Raw genomic sequence first — 20526 nt, 5'->3', positions numbered from 1 at the left:
ACTATGACACCACCTCGGTGCCATCCGGATCTTGGCGCCTTGTGCTGGTTCCGGCCTATTCACACATCGGTCCGCTACTGACGCCACCTCACAGGCCAACGGGGCACCCCACGCCGACTTTCGGCGCAGCATTGTAGGATGGCCACACCAGTGCGGCAAATTGCTGGACACCACCTCGGTGCCATCCAGATCTCGGCGCGTTGTGCTGCCTTCGGCCTATTCGCCACAAGTGCGCACGCAACTCAGCTGCATAGCGAGTGAAACACCAAGGGGCGCCCCACTGCAGCCGAGGAACCTCCATCTTGGGGGCGACGCACAGCATCACATTGCTTTCCAATGCAGTCAGATCCTCAAACAGCCCCCACTGACTGACGCGAACTCACAGGCCAACGGGGCGCCCCACGCCGACTTTCGGCGCAGCATTGTAGGATGGCCACACCAGTGCGGCAAGTTGCTGGACACCACCTCGGTGCCATCCGGATCTTGGCGCGTTGTGCTGCCTTTGGCCCCATTCGCACATCAGTCCGCTACTGACGCCATCTCACAGGCTAATGGGGCGCCCCACGCCGACTTTCAGCATTGTAGGATGACCACACCAGTACAGCAACTTGCTAGACATCACCTCGGTGCCATCCGGATCTCGGCGCCCCACTGCAGATGAAGTGCCTCTCAACTATGAAACCACCACTGTGACATCCGGATCTTGGCGCGTTGTGCTGCCTTCGGCCTATTCGCACATCGGTCCGCTACTGACGCCATCTCACAGGCTAATGGGGCGACCCACGCCGAGTTTCAGCATTGTAGGATGACCACACCAGTGCAGCAACTTGCTAGACATCACCTCGGTGCCATCCGAATCTTGGCATCTCAACGCCTAGTGGTATCTTCCATACAGAAAATATTGTTACGCTACCTTTGGCCCCATTCGCACATCAGTCCGCAACTTAGACATCACCTCGGTGCCATCCGGATCTTGGCATCTCAGCGCCTTGTGGTGTCAGTCAGAAAATATTGTTGCGCTGCCTTTGGCCCCATTCGCACATCAGTCCGCTACTGACACCATCTCACAGGCCAACAGGGCGCCCCACGCCGACTTTCAGCATTGTAGGATGGCCACACCAGTGCGGCAACTTACTAGACACCACCTCGGTGCCATCCGGATCTTGGCGCGTTGTGCTGCCTTCGGCCTATTCGCACATCGGTCCGCTACTGACGCAAACTCACAGGCCAACGGGGCGCCCCACGCCGACTTTCAACATTGTAGGATGGCCACACCAGTGCTGCAACTTGCTGGACACCACCTCGGTGCCATCCGGATCTTGGCGCGCTGTGTTGCCTTCGGCCTATTCGCACATCGGTCCGCTACTGACGCCGCCTCACGTGCCAACGTATTTTCTCCGCATTTTATACCCTATGCCGCATAACAGGTCATGTGACTTGTTTATAAAACTTTTCATTGGTTCATTTTACTTTTGGTTTCCTAATGATGGAAGGCTTGATCATATGACCTAAAAACAACACTTTTCATTGGATGAAAACTTTTTTTTTTTTCCAAACGATGAAAGCCCCACCTTGTTTCTGGATGTTTCAGACTGAAGCTGGCGTCAGCATGAGAGCACCACCATCTCGTAGCTCCGTCGTGGTCATTCCGCGAGCAATCATGGCAGCCGCTCCCCACCAGAAGCCTGCAGGAGTCGGGGCCCCCAAAACTTTTGATGAATTCTCAAGGCGGAGGGGACGCTTTCGAGAATGGGGTCCAAGACCTAGCAGACAAGCGTCCGATTTCCAAGGTGTCCCAGGGCCATTTCAGTGGACCAGGCCCAAAAAGGAAAGAGCCTGCCGCCATTTTGAGAGTCCTGTGACAGCCGCCTATCGCTGCACCGCAAGAGTGGGCGCAACTCAGCTGAATTGCGGCTTTTGACACAGTGGACCAAAAACGGACGGAATGGCAACTGAAACGGTAAAGGGGCGCCCCACTACAACAGATGACACTCCACCTGGAGAGGCCCGTTCACGCCGCCTCCCCCGGGGCGCCCCACGCCGTTATTCGGAGCAGCATTGTAGGATACCAAAACCAGTGCGGCAACTTACTGGACATCACCTTGGTGCCATCGTTCTGCTGCCTTGGAACTATTCGCACAACAGTTTGCTACTGAAGACCCACCCCCCGCGACGCCCCACGCCGTTATTTGCTGGGTGGCAACTTACTAGACATCACTTTCGTGTCATCTAGATTTCAGCGCGTTCTGCTGCCTTGGAACTATTCGCACAACAGTTTGCTACTGATGACCCGCCCCACGCCGGAAATCTGGACGTTGTGCTGCGTTGGGACTATTCGCACAGCCGACCGCTACTTCGTTGTTTTTCCCTAAAAATGTTTATATGTTATTACTATTTTTGTTTTCTTGTATATATTTATAAATTATTAAAGTTTTATAATCTTACTACTTTGTCGGAGTGCTATATATTTTTAATGTGACACATAATTGTAAAAACTTTGATGTACAAAGAGTCATCCCTGGAATCTTCCGCTTCACGCTCGGTCCCCTCCCCAATCACAATACAGGATGGTTTTCAGATAATAGCAACACTTCTGCTGTGACGGATCTCATCGAGTGTGGGCCTTGATCTACTATAACTCCTTTGAAGAGGGGTGAATCTTTACAGCTGTGGCCATAAACTACATCTGCAGGGCTAGCTGATACCCTAGGACCAGCCTGGACAATCGGACACAGAGGAAAAGGAGTGTCAGAGGGTGCAGTAGTGAATAGGGCGAAAGGGAGGTGTCGGGCGGGCACAGGGTGTGATTCTCAGGAAAGAGCAGCGCAGATGGGGGGAGGTTTATTACCCATGCATAAGACAGAGAGCGGGGGTGACCACTGCCTGGGGGAGATGCTTGCGAGGGTGGGGAGCCATGCTAAGGATCGACAGCGTGCACAGAGTGGGTCTGGTCAAGGCATCTAAAATGGCTGCCGTGCACGACAAAAGTGTGGCATTTGAAAAAAGACAAGATGGCGCAGACAATGTTTTTCAACACTTCCTGATTTCCTTCGAATCGAACGTTAACAGACGTTGGGGCATATTACCAAAGTTAAGCGATATTTATCCCTAACGATGCATTGCAAAGATTTTTTTACCGTCAGAAATTATCGCAGATAAACCTTGCTATTATCAAAGTTTATCGCAAATACGATAAAAACCGACCGCAATGCATTAATATCGCTGAAAACTCAGCGATATTCATGCATTACCGAGCTAATCCTCTTAGCCATGTTATCCACCTCCCATATGATAACATGGCTAAGAACTGCTCAGGGCAGCTGTTACTTTTTGGAGATATTCGCGCTTATCTCGAATATTTCCAAAAGTTGATAATAGGAGATAGCGATGTTAGCGACTGTTTCCAGTCGCTAACATCTTGGCATGCCCACTTTGCATGTCATTAGTGATAAATATCACTCACATGCAAAGTGGGGCCCAAGATGGTCGCTATCTCCTACTAGCCGTCGCTAACTGGTGTTAGCAACAGCTAGGTAATACAGATATAATTTTATCTCCGCGAAGCGGACCGCTGTTACAGATATATATCTTGTTTTTGAACGTTAATTTCTCAAAATGCACTGAAGCACATATATTGAGACCTAGCAAAGGCACATCGGGCTACCAGTCCCTAATATTTTACCAAGTTTCGTGCAAATCCATTCAGCCGTTCGATTATTATTATTATTTATTTTTTTTGCCCCGCGGGGCCCTTTTAAAACCTCCACATCAAACCTAGGGGATCAGCGAGGATCTACTATGCCCCCTTATGGTCATTTGCCCCTTCGCTTTGGCCTCCTCTTGTCTCTCGATCCTACCGAGAGACAAGATGGCGGCTGCTACGGACTGTTTGGAATGTTTACAGACACCGGAGAGCCAATCAGCTTCGCTTCGCAAAGCTCCGTAACGCGAAAAGTACGCAAAGCGGTGCGCTGTTACAGATATATATCTTTTTTTGAACGTTAATTTCTCAAAATCCACTGAAGCACATATATTGAGACCTAGCAAAGGCACATCGGGCTACCAGTCCCTACAATTTTGCCAAGTTTCGTGCAAATCCATTCAGCCGTAAGATTATTATTATAATTTTTTTTTTTTGCCCCGCGGGGCCCTTTTAAAACCTCCACATCAAACCTAGGGGGTCAGCGAGGATCTACTATTCCCCCTTATGGTCATTTGCCCCTTCGCTTTGGCCTCCTCTTGTCTCTCGATCCTACCGAGAGACAAGATGGCGGCCACTACGGACTGTTTGGAATGTTGACAGACGCCGGAGAACCAATCAGCTTCGCTTCACAAAGCTCCGTTGCGCGAAAAGTACGCGTCCTAGGCCGCTGCCCGGTCCGCTGTTGCAGATATATATCTTTTTTTAAACGTTAATTTCTCAAAATCCACTGGAGCACATATATTGAGACCTACAAAAGGCACATCGGGCTACCAGTCCCTACAATTTTGCCAAGTTTCGTGCAAATCCATTCAGCCGTTCGGGCTAAAAGTGAGGCCAACCGCCCTATGGAAATTAACATGGGAAAAACGCGTTTTGGGACCCCCCTTTTTTCTCGGCCCCCCCTTGACGAACCCCCCCCAAATTTTCAAAGGCTGCTCAGAAACAAAATGTGCCATTTTCCTGAAAATTTCAGCCAATTCCGTCCACAAACGCCAAAGTTATTAGACATAGAATTTTCAAAAATCCCATAGAGAAAAAATCCTAACTATATATACCTACTGGCGACCGCCAGTAGGTAATATATATATATATATATATATATATATATATATATATATATATATATATATATATATATATATATATATATTACCTACTGGCGGTCGCCAGTAGGTATATATAGTTAGGATTTTTTCTCTATGGGATTTTTGAAAATTCTATGTCTAATAAATTTGCCGTTTGTGGACGGAATTGGCTGAAATTTGCCGCCAGTAGGTAATATATATATATATATATATATATATATATATATATATATATATATATATATATATGAACTCCAACCTGTCCCTGAACGCACTTTACGTGCAGACACGTAACGGGGACTCCAAATGACGCCACAGCCAGTCTGAATTCAAAGGTGATAATCTTTTATTGGTGCATGCAGGGTGCAAAGCCTAGTCATACGCGTTTCGGGCACCGGCTGTGCCCTTGCTCACTGAATATATATATTTTACCTACTGGCGGTCGCCAGTAGGTATATATAGTTAGGATTTTTTCTCTATGGGATTTTTGAAAATTCTATGTCTAATAACTTTGCCGTTTGTGGACGGAATTGGCTGAAACTTTCTGGAAAATGGAACATTTTGTTTCTGAGCAGCCCCTGAAAATTTGGGGGGGGTTCGTCAAGGGGGGGCCGAGAAAAAAGGGGGGTCCCAAAACGTGTTTTTAACATTGAGTTTTCCATAGGGCGGTTGGCCTCACTTTTAGCCCGAACGGCTGAATGGATTTGCACGAAACTTGGCAAAATTGTAGGGACTGGTAGCCCGATGTGCCTTTGCTAGGTCTCAATATATGTGCTTCAGTGGATTTTGAGAAATTAATGTTCAAAAAAAGATATATATCTGTAACAGCGGACCGGGCAGCGCTCCGGTTCGCGGACTTTACGCGTACCGGAACTTCGCGTAGCGAAGCTGATTGGCTCTCCGGTGTCATTCTAAACAGTCCGGAGCGGCCGCCATCTTGTCTCTCGGTAGGATTGAGAGACAAGAGGAGGCCAAAACAAAGGGGGAAATGACCATAAGGGGGCATAGTATATCCTCCCTGACCCCCTAGGTTTAATGTGGAGGCTTTAAAAGGGCCCCGCGGGGCAAAAAAAAAATATTTTTTTTTTGTTTTTTTGCGTGGGTAGCGCCCGGTTCGCGAACCGGGAAGCGTTCTGGGCAGCGTACTATAATGAAAAATGAATGATAGACTTTTCAAATACTGTATGTTAATTGATTGTTGGTTTTGTTGATTATTTTTTTATTTTTTTATTTGGAGGCCAAATTTTATTTTTTAAGCAATTATTTATTATTGTGATTGTGTTTCAAAATTTAATAACATTTCTAACATGTAACTAGTTTATGAATTACATATAAAAATTATTAAAGACTCAAACAATTTTTTAATATTACATACAATTTTATTTTTCAGATTGTTTTTCAAAATTTAATAGAACGTCTAGCATTTGACTGTCCGATATGTCCTCTTGTTGAGTGAACATAAGTTCCCACATTTGACCGTCATCATAATGGAGTAAATGATCGACAGATTCTACACATTGAAGTAATTCATAGTCCCGTGACTCATCCATGAATTCTAAGTCATCAATGGGTTCCATAACTTGTTCATTGTTGCTGTCCAGAACAATTTCGAAGGAAACATTCTGCTCACCTTCCATTTTATTGCTGTAATTTGCATAAAAAATAAATATATCAGTAGTGATAGGGCACTGTTGGGTTTAAGTTCAGACAGGTACTTGTGAGTTTATAACAGAGAAGTAATCTATGGGCACTGTATGGTTTCAGGCGTGAAGTAGTACTATTAAAAAGTGCCTGTGAAGAAGCCTAAGTAAATTCATAATTATACCACAGAAACTTAAATCAATCCATAATTATAATAAAGAAGCCTTTCTCAATGTCTAACTCTTACAGAGGGATAGTATATAACTATCTGAAAATGTTTTCAAATTTATAAAATAATATCTCACCTTCTAAAAACAAGTTTAAGTTGTGAGTGAAAATGATCTTGCAATGTAATTCAGGAAGTAGTAGTCAAAATGGCTGTGTTTCTCTCTCTTTCTTTATATATATTCAAGTACATAACCAATCAAATGTCAGGTAAAAAAAGTAGAAAATGAAAGTAACATTTTAATTGGTTGTCAATTCCAACACTTCAGATGTGTTTTGAGAAGTAATTTACCTCAGGGTATTTAGAGAGGTCTACAGGCTAAATGGCTAAATGGAATTCCAATCAAATTTGTGAAAATGGTAGGGATTGGTATGTAGTATGAGCTAATCTATATTTGGTGAAATTGTCTCCAGTCGCTTTTCTGTAAACTACTTTCCCACCTTTTTTGATGGTGCGCTTCCCAGGGAGCGACCCGGTACGCGAACTGGTGAGCGCCCCGGTTCGCGAACCTTAAGCGTTACGGGAGTCCACCATTTTGTGTTTCGGTCGAATTAAGATACAAGATGGAGGGCAAATAATGTTCAGAATGGGTAGAAGGGGGCACGGTAGACTTATCAGTTTTCTGCCGCAAAAGCGGCTTTAGCGACACATTTCTGCCAATAAAAGCTGCAAAACTTTTATTGCCTATGTTGATGATATGGCTCTATGTTACTTACATTTCTTTGCTGTTTCAATTAATTTTTTTCTGTTATTTTTTGTTTTCTGTTTTCTATTTTTTATCTCTGTTATTCCCCATGTTTTAATCTTATTTTGAACATTCACTCACATTCTCCAAGAAACTCTTCTTTGTTAATGTTATACTCTCTTTTTTTTCTTTCACTTCCTTATCTATTTTGTTTTTCACAATTATACCCTCTTCCGTCTTTTCTTCGGTAAATAGATCTATTAAACAGTATCTCCACTTTACTCCCTATAGCTGTCTTTCTTTTAACATCACTCTCTGTTTACTTTCCTTATACTTACTCTTTTTAAAAAAAAAAAAAAATTTTGGTTAGCTCCCGGTCCGCGTACCGGGAAGCTAACCGGGAAGCGAACCAAAAGAAATAGAGCTTGCCAGAGTGCTAAACATTCTAGCAATTTTTTTTGAAAGGGGAGGTAGTTCTGAAAAGAACTTTTTTTAAAAATATTTTTGTTGTTTTATATATTTATTTTTTTTTTGAACATTTTTTGTTTTTTTTGTATTTTTTGAACGATTTTATATTTTTTTTGGTTTTTTTGGGGGGGGGAAACAACAAAAAACAGGCATTGAAAAGGGCTCAACAGGAGCAAAAAAAAAATTACTGGGGGCGGTTAGGGCAATTATGATGTTCATAAGCCAGGTTGATAGCATTTATACTCATATTACCACATGCTATCAACGCACCACAGTGCATACAAGTATGTTTCATGTGGCCAAAATTCTCTTGTATGTTTGGCACAGTTTCCCGTGCCTCTGCTGGTGTCAATGATATTGACGATCTTGACCTGGCCACAGGAGTTGATGTTGGATTTTCTTCCAAATCCCGTATTTCCGCCCGGCTGTAATTAAGTGGATGCTTCCTGGTCATGTGCCTATGCATGGTATAGTTCCCATAACTATACTTCTTATCAGTCCCTCTTGATAATTTATCTTTGCAGATGAGGCAGGTGACATACCTCGCATTCACTTTCTTTTGCCCTGGAGGGATTGAATAAAACTGCCAGATGAAACTGGCTTTCCTATGGGAAACCCGGGGCACCTCTTCCAAGAACTGTGGTTCTTCTCTCTCCTCTTCCTCTATTTCTTCCTCTTCCTCCTCTGTGTTGGTCATGACCTGGGGAGGTGGTCCTCTCTTCCCATGAGGAGGTGGAGGTGGTGGTGGGGGTGCACCAGCTGAAGCAACTACTGAAGCCATTTCTGAAGTATTAATAAAGGTCTTCCTCTCACAATGATGAAAGTCAGAGTGAGGAAAGAAGGAGGGGTTTTCATCATTTGGGAAAAACAATAGTTCTCAACCAATGAAAAGTGTTATTTTTAGGTCACCTGACCTAGCCTTACATGATTATGAAACCAAAAGTGAAATGAACCAATGAAAAGTTTTATTAACAAGTCACATGACCTCTCACGCTCATGTTACGCGCTGCGGAACGCGCCCCGGATAGCTTCCGGGTCGCTGCGCTTCGCGCCTCGGTCCGCGCCCCGGAGCACTTCCGGGTGCGCTAACGCGGTACGTCACAAGACGCATTACGCGGGAACGCGATACGTCGCGCTTTCGCGACGTGACGCGGATCGCTTCCGGGGAGCTGCGTTTCGCGCCTCGGTCCGCGCCCCGGGGCACTTCCGGGTGCGCTAACGCGGTACGTCATAAGACGCATTACGCGGCAACGCGATACGTCGCGCTTTCGCGACGCGTCACGATGTTGATTTCTAAAGCGGCAGTTGCGCAAACGGAATGTTTACCGGTTCGCGGACCGGGTCGCGGCATCAATTTGAGCTAACGGAAAGCTTTCCGGTTCGCGGACCGGGAGCGAAACAAAAAAAATATTTAAAAAAAAATTATTAATAAACATATAAAATATATTTTTGGATTTAAAGAAGAATACATTTTACAGCTATAGATATTAGCTTTTAAAAAACCAATGAAATTCACTGAAAAAACCATAGGTTATAGACCATATATAGTTAGGAATTAGCATTTAAAAAACCTTATTTTACTCACACAAAACCATTGAAATTCCATATATAGTTAGTTGTACTAACTATATATCGCGCACCCGCAATCCACTGCTGATCATGTCACATATTACATCATTCATGACATGGTCAGTGACATCACTGATGACATCACTGATGACATCTCAAATGACATCACTGATGACATCACTGATGACATCTCAAATGACATCACTGATGACATCACTGATGACAACATCCAGTGACTGTATTTTTCTGTAAAGTTAAAATATGTCTTACATATTTAAGAATGAGTGGATGTATAAATGTCTGGATGAAGGATTTAGTAGGTGCATGACTGACTGTATGAGTGAGTGATTAAATGTGTCTCACTGAGTGCATGGGTTAGTGACTAAACTGTCTCAATTTGTGCATCATTATGTCTGTTGTTCTATAAACTGCTGCATGTGTTGATCATTAGCTATATGATTAACTATATGGTTTATTGATTGGTTGCCCAAGTATTTGTATGGGAGACTGAGAGTGTGTATGGGTGGCTGGGAGGTGTATGACTCTGTGCATAGATGTGTGAGCAGTTGATTCACTAGATGTATGGGTTCAAAAGTGCATGTGGAAACAGCTGTATGGGCGGTTGACTGTGTGCATGAGTGTATTGGTGAGTGAATGGATATCTCAGTGCTACATGTCAAAGTAAGTACATATGTAAAACACAGTACATGTGAGAGTTGACATATATAAATAACTGTGCAAAAGAGCCAGTGAATGTGTGAGTGGCTGTATGGAGCATTGTGAACTTGTATCAGGGATTGTATAAGAGAGTAAATATGTGTTAGTATATGTTTGAATAAGTAAGGTGTGTATAACTGTATAGTTGAGGAAATGGAGGTGTGATTGATTCTTTGCATGACTGACTAGGTGTGTGAGTAACTCCATGGATGAGTGACAGTCTGTGAGTGTCTGTTTACACTGAGTGTATCTAAGGTTATATTAGAGTCTGAAGAGCTTCATCGTATTACCACATGAATGATGTCATCAGTGATGTGATCAGTAATGTCAAATGAGATGTCATCAGTGATGTCATCAGTGATGTCATTTGAGATGTCATCAGTGATGTCATCAGTGATGTCATTTGAGATGTCATCAGTGATGTCATCAGTGATGTCACTGACCATGTCATGAATGATGTAATATGTGACATGATCAGCAGTGGATTGCGGGTGCGCGATATATAGTTAGTACAACTAACTATATATGGAATTTCAATGGTTTTGTGTGAGTAAAATAAGGTTTTTTAAATGCTAATTCCTAACTATATATGGTGTATAACCTATGGTTTTTTCAAGGTTTTGTAAATGCTAATTCCTAACTATACATGGTCTATAACCTATGGTTTTTTCAGTGAATATATATATATATGTGGAGTGGTGTGGCTCACTGGTTAGAGGCGGCAGACCCGTAAGCAGAGGACGGCCCGGGACCAGGGTTCGATTCCGGACGCGGCAGGGTCGTGGACCAGGGTCAGCGGGCTCGATAATTCTCGCCTCGGTGCCTACTCTAGTCAGGGACCACACTCGGCAACTCTGGGCATTAGCTTGCCTCATCTTCACAACGGCCCCCCAGACCGCCGGGGATGCTTGGTCGCACCTTAGAGATACCCATTAGGGACCATCTCTCAGGGTGAGCCAGGACGGGTTCCCCAGCGGTCGAAGCGCGGAGATACTCCTCCGGGAGTTGATTCTAGCGCTATATAAACCCACAATTAAATTAAATTAAATTAAATTAAATTACATATATATATATATATATATATATATATATATATTCACTGAAAAAACCATAGGTTATAGACCATATATAGTTAGGAATTAGCATTTAGAAAACCTTATTTTACTCACACAAAACCATTGAAATTCCATATATAGTTAGTTGCACTAACTATATATCGCGCACCCGCAATCCACTGCTGATGATGTCACATATTACATCATTCATGACATGGTCAGTGATATCACTGATGACATCACTGATGACATCATCTAGTGTCTGTGTGTTTTTGTAAAGTTTAAATACGTTTTACATATTGAAGAATGACTGGATGGATGGAAGACTGAGTGTGTGTGTGGCTGGCTGGGAGGTGTGTGACGCTGTGCATATCAATGTGTACTTGTATCAGTGATTGTATAAGAGAGTAAGTATGTGTTAGTATATGTGTGAAAAGTATGGTGTTCTGTGTTTAACTATAGATGAGGAAATCGAAGTGTGATTGATTCTTCACAGGACTGACTAGGTGTATGAGTGCATATGATAGTGTTCTAATAATAACTGACTGTATGTATGAGTAATTGTATGGGTGAATGAGTGAATGTGTGTGTAGACGTACGAATCAGTGAGTGCGTATGTAGTAACTGGTATTGGTGTGTCATGATGTCATCAGTGATGTCATTTGAGACTTCATCAGTAATGTCATTTCAGATGTCATTAGTGATGTCATCAGTGATGTCACTGAAGTATGGTGTTCTGTGTTTAACTGTATAGATGAAGAAATGGAAGTGTGATTGATTCTTTACAGGACTGACTTGGTGTGTGAGTAACTCCATGGATGAGTGGCAGTGTGTGACTGTCTGTATAGGTGTATGAGTGCATATGATAGTGTTGTAATAATGAGTGACTGTATGTATGAGTGATTGTATGGGTGAATGAGTGAATGTGTGTGTAGACGTAGGAATCAGTGAGTGCGTATGTAGTAACTGGTATTGGTGTGTCATGATGTCATCAGTGATGTCATTTGAGATGTCATCAGTGATGTCATTTGAGATGTCATCAGTGATGTCATCAGTGATGTCACTGACCATGTCATGAATGATGTAATATGTGACATCATCAGCAGTGGATTGCGGGTGCGCGATATATAGTTAGTGCAACTAACTATATATGGAATTTCAATGGTTTTGTGTGAGTAAAATAAGGTTTTCTGAATGCTAATTCCTAACTATATATGGTCTATAACCTATGGTTTTTTCAGTGAATTTTCAAGGTTTTGTAAATGCTAATTCCTAACTATATATAGTCTATAACCTATGGTTTTTTCAGTAAATTTCATTGGTTTTTTAACAGCTAATATCTGTAGCTGTAAAATGTATTCTTCTTTAAATCCAAAAATATATTTTATATGTTTATTAATAATTTTTTTTTTTAATATTTTTTTTTCTTCGTTCCCGCTTCGCGAATCGGGAAGCTTCCCGTTAGCTGACCTTGATGCCGCGAAATAGACCGCGAGACGGTAAACGTTTCTTTACCGCAACTGCCGCGTTAGAAAACAACATCGTGACGCCTCCCGTCCGCATGACGTTTCGCGTTGTCGCGTGATACGTCATATGACGTGCTACGTTAGCGAACTGGTACGCTTACCGAGTCGCAAAGCACAGGTTTCTGGAAGCAAACCGGGAGGCCCTGCAAAGCGCTTAACGTAAACACAGCAGGTCATGTGACTTGGTAATAACACTTTTCATTGGTTCATTTCACTTTTGGTTTCCTAATGATGTAAGACTAGGTCATATAATCTAAAATGAACACTTTTCATTGGTTGAGAACTATTGTTTTTCCCAAATGATGAAAATCCCTCCTTCTTTCCTCACTCTGACTTTCATCATTGTGAGAGAAAGACCCTTTGTTACCAGTGAGCAATGGCTTCTTTAGTAGCTTCAGCTGGTGCTTCCCCACCACCTCCACCACATCCAAGGAAGAGTGGACCACCTGCTGAAGTTATAATTCAGCAAGAAGAGGAAGAAGAGGAACAGGAGGAAGAGTACGAAGAGAGGCACTTTTTGCCTGAGGAGCCCAGGACGTCTCACCGGAAAGAAAACTTCATTTGGCAATTTTTTAAAATTCCCAAAGGTCAGAAAAAAGTAAATGCAAGATACGTAACTTGCCTTATATGTCAAGATAGACTGTCCAGAGGGACCGACAAAAAATACAGTTTCGGAAACTACACAATGCATCGCCATATGACTAGGTGGCATCCTAACAACTACAGTGCTGCACAGTTTCGTAACGACCTAGATAATCTCCCTATTATGGCCAGAAGATCTGTTGTACCGGAAGTAACGGGACCAGAGGGCAGGGAGATGGTGCCAAATATACAAACGAGATTTCATGAAGTAAAACAAGTCTGCGTATATTGCAGTGGATTCATTTGCTACGGAGAAAGAAGCATCACTCTGATCAACAGAGCTATTGACTATCATATGCAAGTTTGTACGAAACGCCCCAAATAATAAATTCTTTTTTTTTGTTTTGTTGCTCCTGTTGAGCCCTTTACAATGAATCGTTTTCGTTGCCCCCTCCAAGAAAAACCAAAAAAAATATAAAACTGTTCAGAAAAATTCAAAAAAAGTAAAAAAAATGTTCAGAAAAATAATAAAAAAAATATAAAACAACAAAAACAATTAAAAAAAAGTTCTTTTCAGAACTACCTCCCCGTTATTAAAAAATTGGTACAATATTTGGAACTGTGCCAACCTCTATTTCTCGTAGTTCGCTTCCCAGGTCGCTCGCCGGTACGCGAACCGGAAGTGAACCAAAGATTTTTTTTTTAAAAAAGAACAGTAAGTATAAGGGAAGGAAACAGACACTTATGTTAAAAGAAAGACAGCTATAGCGGAGTAAACTAGAGATACTATTACCCGTAATCCACTGCTGATGATGTCACATATTACATCATTCATGACATGCTCAGTGACATCATCAGCAGAGGATTGCGGGTTTTTTGGCAACGTGCCTTACCCACGGTTTAATAACGCTGCCTTTTGCTTTATATAAGTTTTCAAATTGTATGAAATATATACCAATAGGTCGTTATGAACCTTTAGGTAGTGCTTTTCTTCATGAGGTCTGGTCGCTTCCATACACATACAGATGTTTCAAAGATGATCAAGAAGTTTATCTGAATGGAGAGGAATGCACTGAGACGCCAGATCATTCACTAATGTGTAGGCACATACAGTTACACGGTTCATGCAACAAACACCGACCAAATATGGCTTGCGTGTTGCAAGGCACGCCAGTTCCTGCTATCATCCCCACGTTCAAGTTGTTGGAAAATGGTAGTTATTTGATGCTCAATAATGAAGATTGTTCTGGGTTAATTAAAAGTATTCCTTTTATCGTAACAGTAAGTGAACGGGTTATTTGCTGCAGAAATGTTCTATTTCCTCCCACACATGAACATAGGGAGTTTTCAATCTGGCCACAAATACCAACCTTGGGAGCAGATTTCAACGGCATGGCAAGAATAAGAGCTCTTTTGTCTCAGAGAGAGGTGGCCTTGAGTTCGGCCCGTGAAACTTTCGTGCTTCACATAGCGAACACCCATACAGAGGTGCAGACCCTTTTCAATACTGATTCGCCTTTCCATTTCAGCAAGATGGCTCGGACTATCTTTAACGCGTCCTCCACAAAGGCCCTGGCGCACTTTTTTAAAGTTGTTACCAGTGGTCTCGTGACTTCATTTGAGAAAATCTTTGGAGTCATCCCTGCTTTCTTTCATTCTATTTTTTCCACTGTGCTTCGTGGATTCCCATTTTTACTTGCATTACCAGCGGACGCTCTTGTGCTTTTTTACATTTTTAAATATGGATGTCCCTCCTGTGCAAGCTCCCGCCCTGCAGCTGCTGACGCTGTTCCGCAATCGCATGCTAGAATATTATGGCACAATGCCGTTGGCGATATTAAGCACGGCATATGGATTATCTTTTCGATTCTCCTACTTCACCTGTGTCCAGCCTGTATTTCACTGCCTGACCTGTGATTTCGATTGGGCCATTGATTTGTGTCTCTGCGGACCGGTTTCTCCTGACGTCGACTTTAATCAGCTGATGACTCCTATCATTACTCACGAGTTGGTTTGTCCTGGCGAAAGGATTATGGCTGTGGCATTGATGCATGGACTAATTGGTCCCTGGAATTTACTGGCGGCAACACAGTCTTTCTTGGAACAGAGCTTTCTTGAAAACCCACCGAGCTGTCCTCTGATGGTGATAGAGGATCCGGTGCTGGGAGAGCACGTATGTTCTTTTCCGCTTTTAAATTGGATGGCTGAACTCTTTTCGGATGAAGACGGTGACTTCCTATTGGAGGCTGTTGCAGCTTATTTTGCATACACAGTTATGTCATAGACCTTTTTCATGTTTGATATGCTGAGTACTAGCATTTCATTGACAATTCATTGACCTATTTGTCAAGTTTTTATTATTTAGCTTGCCTATTGGCTTAAGACTCGATAAAGTACTTGGCTGTTTTATTTTTCTTTAGCATTACATTTTCCTAGTTTTTAATGTTTTACCTTGCGGACCGTCCACATATAAAGTTGCAATCTGCTCTCATGAGATGGCACTTCTATTATCTTATTCAGTTCGTTTCCGGATCATGGGGAGGTGTCATCTAGGTCCTGGATATCTTTACACCGTGTTAAGTTAGCATGGGCTCATTACCGGTTTAAACGCCATTTTTCCTTTTTTGCAACTTCTGCACACGACACTTAGTTGTTGCTTTAGCTTTCAACCTAGTAGTTCATCGTGGTTTACATGAGAATAATATGTTATTGCTCTACTATCTGCTTTACTTGTTAAACTATATCTGTACAGTGAGTGCTGAAGTTTCAAGAACAACACGATACAGAATTGTTATGAGGTCTGATCTCCACGACTTCATACTCATAACATAAGTGCAGCTTCTGCCAATTCTGGGCATGAGGCGGGTTTTATATTGCTTTGCCGAACACACATACACAACAGTTGATGCGGTTCACATGAAGAGAGAGCTGGTGTATGCTGATGTGATTCCTTCAAATCTAAGACACTAAAGTATGGGCACGCCCTAAACCAACACAAACAGACCTTCTTAGCAAATAATATAATATGTGTATTAGGGAGGGTGAGATATAAGCAGCCGCGGGCCGTGGAGGGAGTTACGGTGGGGCAGGGAGGCGGGGAGGGGGAGGGGCAGGGTGGAGCCCTCTCCACCCTGCCCCTCCCCCTCCCCGCCTCCCTGCCCCACCGTAACTCCCTCCACGGCCCGCGGCTGCTTATAAGTGTTGCTAACTCTTATTCAATTACAGCATGTTAACATACTGTCACCATTCGCTTTTTATGTACTAGTAACTATGCTGGTAATTTTGCTACTGATAATATGTGTACTTGTATTATCTAAGATACTACGCCTGAGAAGACGGCATTAGTAAATAAACATTTCAAATACACATGTGTTCTTCTTAACTCCATGTTCTGGTTTCTAAGAAATATATAACGACCGACTGTTCATGAGTTCCACGTATCCTGAGGTACTATAAGTTCATATTCTGGATTGTCTAAACATTGAGAGTTTGTTATATCCAATGTGACACTGTACCTAGCTTGCTAAGGGGTTTTTGATTACTAAGGTGAGTTTTGGGGCACCCTAATTCGCCGAGGTTCCAATCCTCTGTCCACAGTTCTGTGTGAGAACAGAAACCCTGCGACAGGGGCACCCCTGAACCTTGCTGGAGCTTCATCACACTTGCGATACAACTCCAGCAATGCGCCACCTTTACGGCACAGATACATCACGCATCTGTGCTGTTTTTGCCCCATGATGCGCCGCATTGTAAATGCAGCACACCATAGGTGACGGAACAGCGGCACAGAATGACTAACACATCCCTGGTGATGCGCCAGTCATCATAAATCTATCCCTATGCTTCTTATCTTGTTAGAGATGAACCGCCATATGTATCATCAAAGTTTTTTGCATTTCCTAAATAGCGAACTTTAAGGAATAAATAGCGATTCTTTACCATTCCTAGTTTGCGATGAGCTATTTGCTAATTACAAATTACCCATTCATTTCCTTCATTTCCATAGGGCGGTTGGACTCACTTTTAGCTCGAACGGCTGAATAAATTTCCACGAAACTTGGCAAAATTGTAGGGACTGGTAGCCCGATGTGCCTTTGCTATGTCTCAAGATATATGCTCCAGTGGTTTTTACGAAAATTAACTTTGAAAAATATATATTGGGCTACATTGGCCTATATATATGTTGGGGCCCAAATGTAGCCCAATGTAGCCCAATGAAGCCCAATGAAGCCCAATGTAGCCCAATGTAGCCCAAAGATGGCCGCCAGAGACAAAAAAAACAAATGTAGCCCAAATATCAGCCAGATGTAGCCCAACTATGGCCCAGTGACAGAATGACCAATCAGCTTCGCAAACCTCCGTTACGCGAAGCGGAGCGCTGTTACAGATATATATCTTTTTTTGAACGTTAATTTCTCAAAATCCACTGGAGCACATATATTGAGACCTAGCAAAGGCACATCGGGCTACCAGTCCCTAATATTTTACCAAGTTTCGTGCAAATCCATTCAGCCGTTCGATTATTATTATTATTTTTTTTTTTTGCCCCGCGGGGCCCTTTTAAAACCTCCACATCAAACCTAGGGGGTCAGCGAGGATCTACTATGCCCCCTTATGGTCATTTGCCCCTTCGCTTTGGCCTCCTCTTGTCTCTCGATCCTACCGAGAGACAAGATGGCGGCCGCTACGGACTGTTTGGAATGTTTACAGACGCCGGAGAACCAATCAGCTTCGCTTCACAAAGCTCCGTTGAGCGAAAAGTACGCGTACTGGAGCGCTGCCCGGTCCGCTGTTACAGATATATCTTTTTTTAAACGTTAATTTCTCAAAATCCACTGTAGCACATATATTGAGACCTCCAAAAGGCACATCGGGCTACCAGTCCCTACAATTTTGCCAAGTTTCGTGCAAATCCATTCAGCCGTTCGGGCTAAAAGTGAGGCCACCGCCCTATGGAAAACTCAATGTTAAAAACACGTTTTGGGACCCCCCTTTTTTCTCGACCCCCCCGGACGAACCCACCCCCAATTTTCAGGGGCTGCTCAGAAACAAAATGTGCCATTTTCCTGAAAATTTCAGCCAATTCCGTCCACAAACGCCAAAGTTATTTGACATAGAATTTTCAAAAATCCCATAGGAAAAAAATCCTAACTATATATACCTACTGGCGACCGCCAGTAGGTAATATATATATATATATATATATATATATTACCTACTGGCGGTCGCCAGTAGGTATATATAGTTAGGATTGATTTCCATAGGGAAATCGCAACATTCTATTGGGGATAACTTTGGCGCCGGTTGAGGAATCTGCCTGAATTTTTCAGCAACTTTGCCTCGCGGCGCTCCGCTCCTTCTCTGGAAGGTTGGGGGGGATTCGTCAAGCGGGGGCCGAGATAAAAGGGGGGTCCCAAAAAGTGTTTTCCCCATGTTAATTTCCATAGGGCGGTCGGTCGCACTTTTAGCTCGAACGGCTGAATGGATTTTCACCAAACTTGGCAAAATTGTAGGGACTGGTAGCCCGATGTGCCTTTGCTGTGTCTCAAGATATGTGCTCCAGAGGATTTTGAGTAATTTAGGTTCAAAAAAATTTATATATCTATAGCAGCGCCCCGGTACGCGTACCGGGGAGCGCTCCGGGCACGCTACGTGACTTGCGCACGGCAAGCTGATTGGTTCTCGGGTGTCTGTAAACATTCGAAACAGTCCGCAGCGGCCGCCATCTTGTGTCTCGGTAGGATCGAGACACAAGAGGTGGCAAAAAACAAAGGGGGAAATGACCAAAAGGGGGCAGGGTAGACCCCTCCTGACCCCCTAGGTTTGATGTGGGGGCCATAAAAGGGTCCCGCGGGGCGAAAAACCGGGGAGCGGACCGGGGAGCGTACTACGGGGAAAACAGAGTGAAACAGGAAAATAATAATTCAAAGTGATTAGAGGTAGGGTAGCTCTGCATAGAGTTGTTGTGTTATTTGGGTGTTTTCAGTACCAACATGTAGGTACCAATGTTGAGTCCTAAATTTAATGTACACCGTTTCCTCTGTAGATATCTTGCATGTTGTTACAGAAGTTATTGTGCTTTATGGAATCCATATCATAGTCTGTCAGGAAAGCAGAAAGAACATGGAGGCAGGAGATGAAAAAGAGATGTCAAATACACATTGGAGATAATATAGTGGGAGAAAGGTAGTATCTATGAGCAAAATTACTATGTAACACAAAAAAGTTGCACAGTATACTATAAGTCTGACTTTACATTATAATGAATTTGGTACTAGTTTAAGAATTACATATAAAAATGAATAATGTCTCAAACAATTTTCGAATTATTCAATATAAATTTATTTTTGAGATTCATTTTCCAAATTAAATATAACGTCTAACATTTGACTGTCCGAAATGTCCTCATTTTGAAGGAGGAAATCCACAGATTCTACACATTGTAGAAGTTCATGGTCTCGTGATTCGTCCATGAATTCAATGTCATTTGGTTCAATGTTTTCTTCATTGTTCTTTGCAAGGACAATTTCAAATGAAACTTTTTGTTCTCCTTCCATTTTGGCTGAAATTTGCATGTAAAAAAATATAAATCAGTAGAGATAGGGCACTGTTGGGTTTAAGTTTAGATAGGTAGTTTTTAACAGTGAATTTATCTTTGGGCAGTGTATGGTATCAGACTGGAAGTAGAAATATAAAAAAGTGTATGTGATGAAACCTAAGTAAATTCATAATTATACAAGACAAGCCTAAATCCATCCATAACTATAACAGAGAAGTCTATCTAAATCTATAACTATTACAGAGGGATAGATATAACTATCAGAAAAAGTTTTCCATATTAACTTAAAGTGCACAATTTACTTCAGTTTTCAAAATAACAACTTACCTTTAAAAAGAAGTTGAAGTTATTAGTGAAAATCCTTTTGAAATGTACACGAGGAAGTAGTAATAAAAATGGCTGTGTTTCCCTCTCTTTCTTTATATATATTCATGTACATAACCAATCAAATGTCAGGTAAAAAAAGTAGAAAATGAAAGTAACATTTTAATTGGTTGTCAATTCTAACACTGCAGATGTGTTTTTGTGAAGTAATTTACCTCAGGGTATTTGGAGAGGTCTACAGGCTAAATGGCTCAATGGAATTCCATCGAATTTGGGAAAATGGTAGGGATTGGTATGTAGTATGAGCTATTCTATATTTGGTGAAAGTGTCTCCAGTGGTTTTTATGTACATTAACTTTTATCATTTTTTGGAGCGCTTACCGGGG

This window comes from Lissotriton helveticus, chromosome 7 (genome assembly GCF_964261635.1).
Source record: "Lissotriton helveticus chromosome 7, aLisHel1.1, whole genome shotgun sequence".
NCBI lineage: Eukaryota > Metazoa > Chordata > Amphibia > Caudata > Salamandridae > Lissotriton > Lissotriton helveticus.
This window is presented reverse-complemented; position numbering follows the sequence as displayed.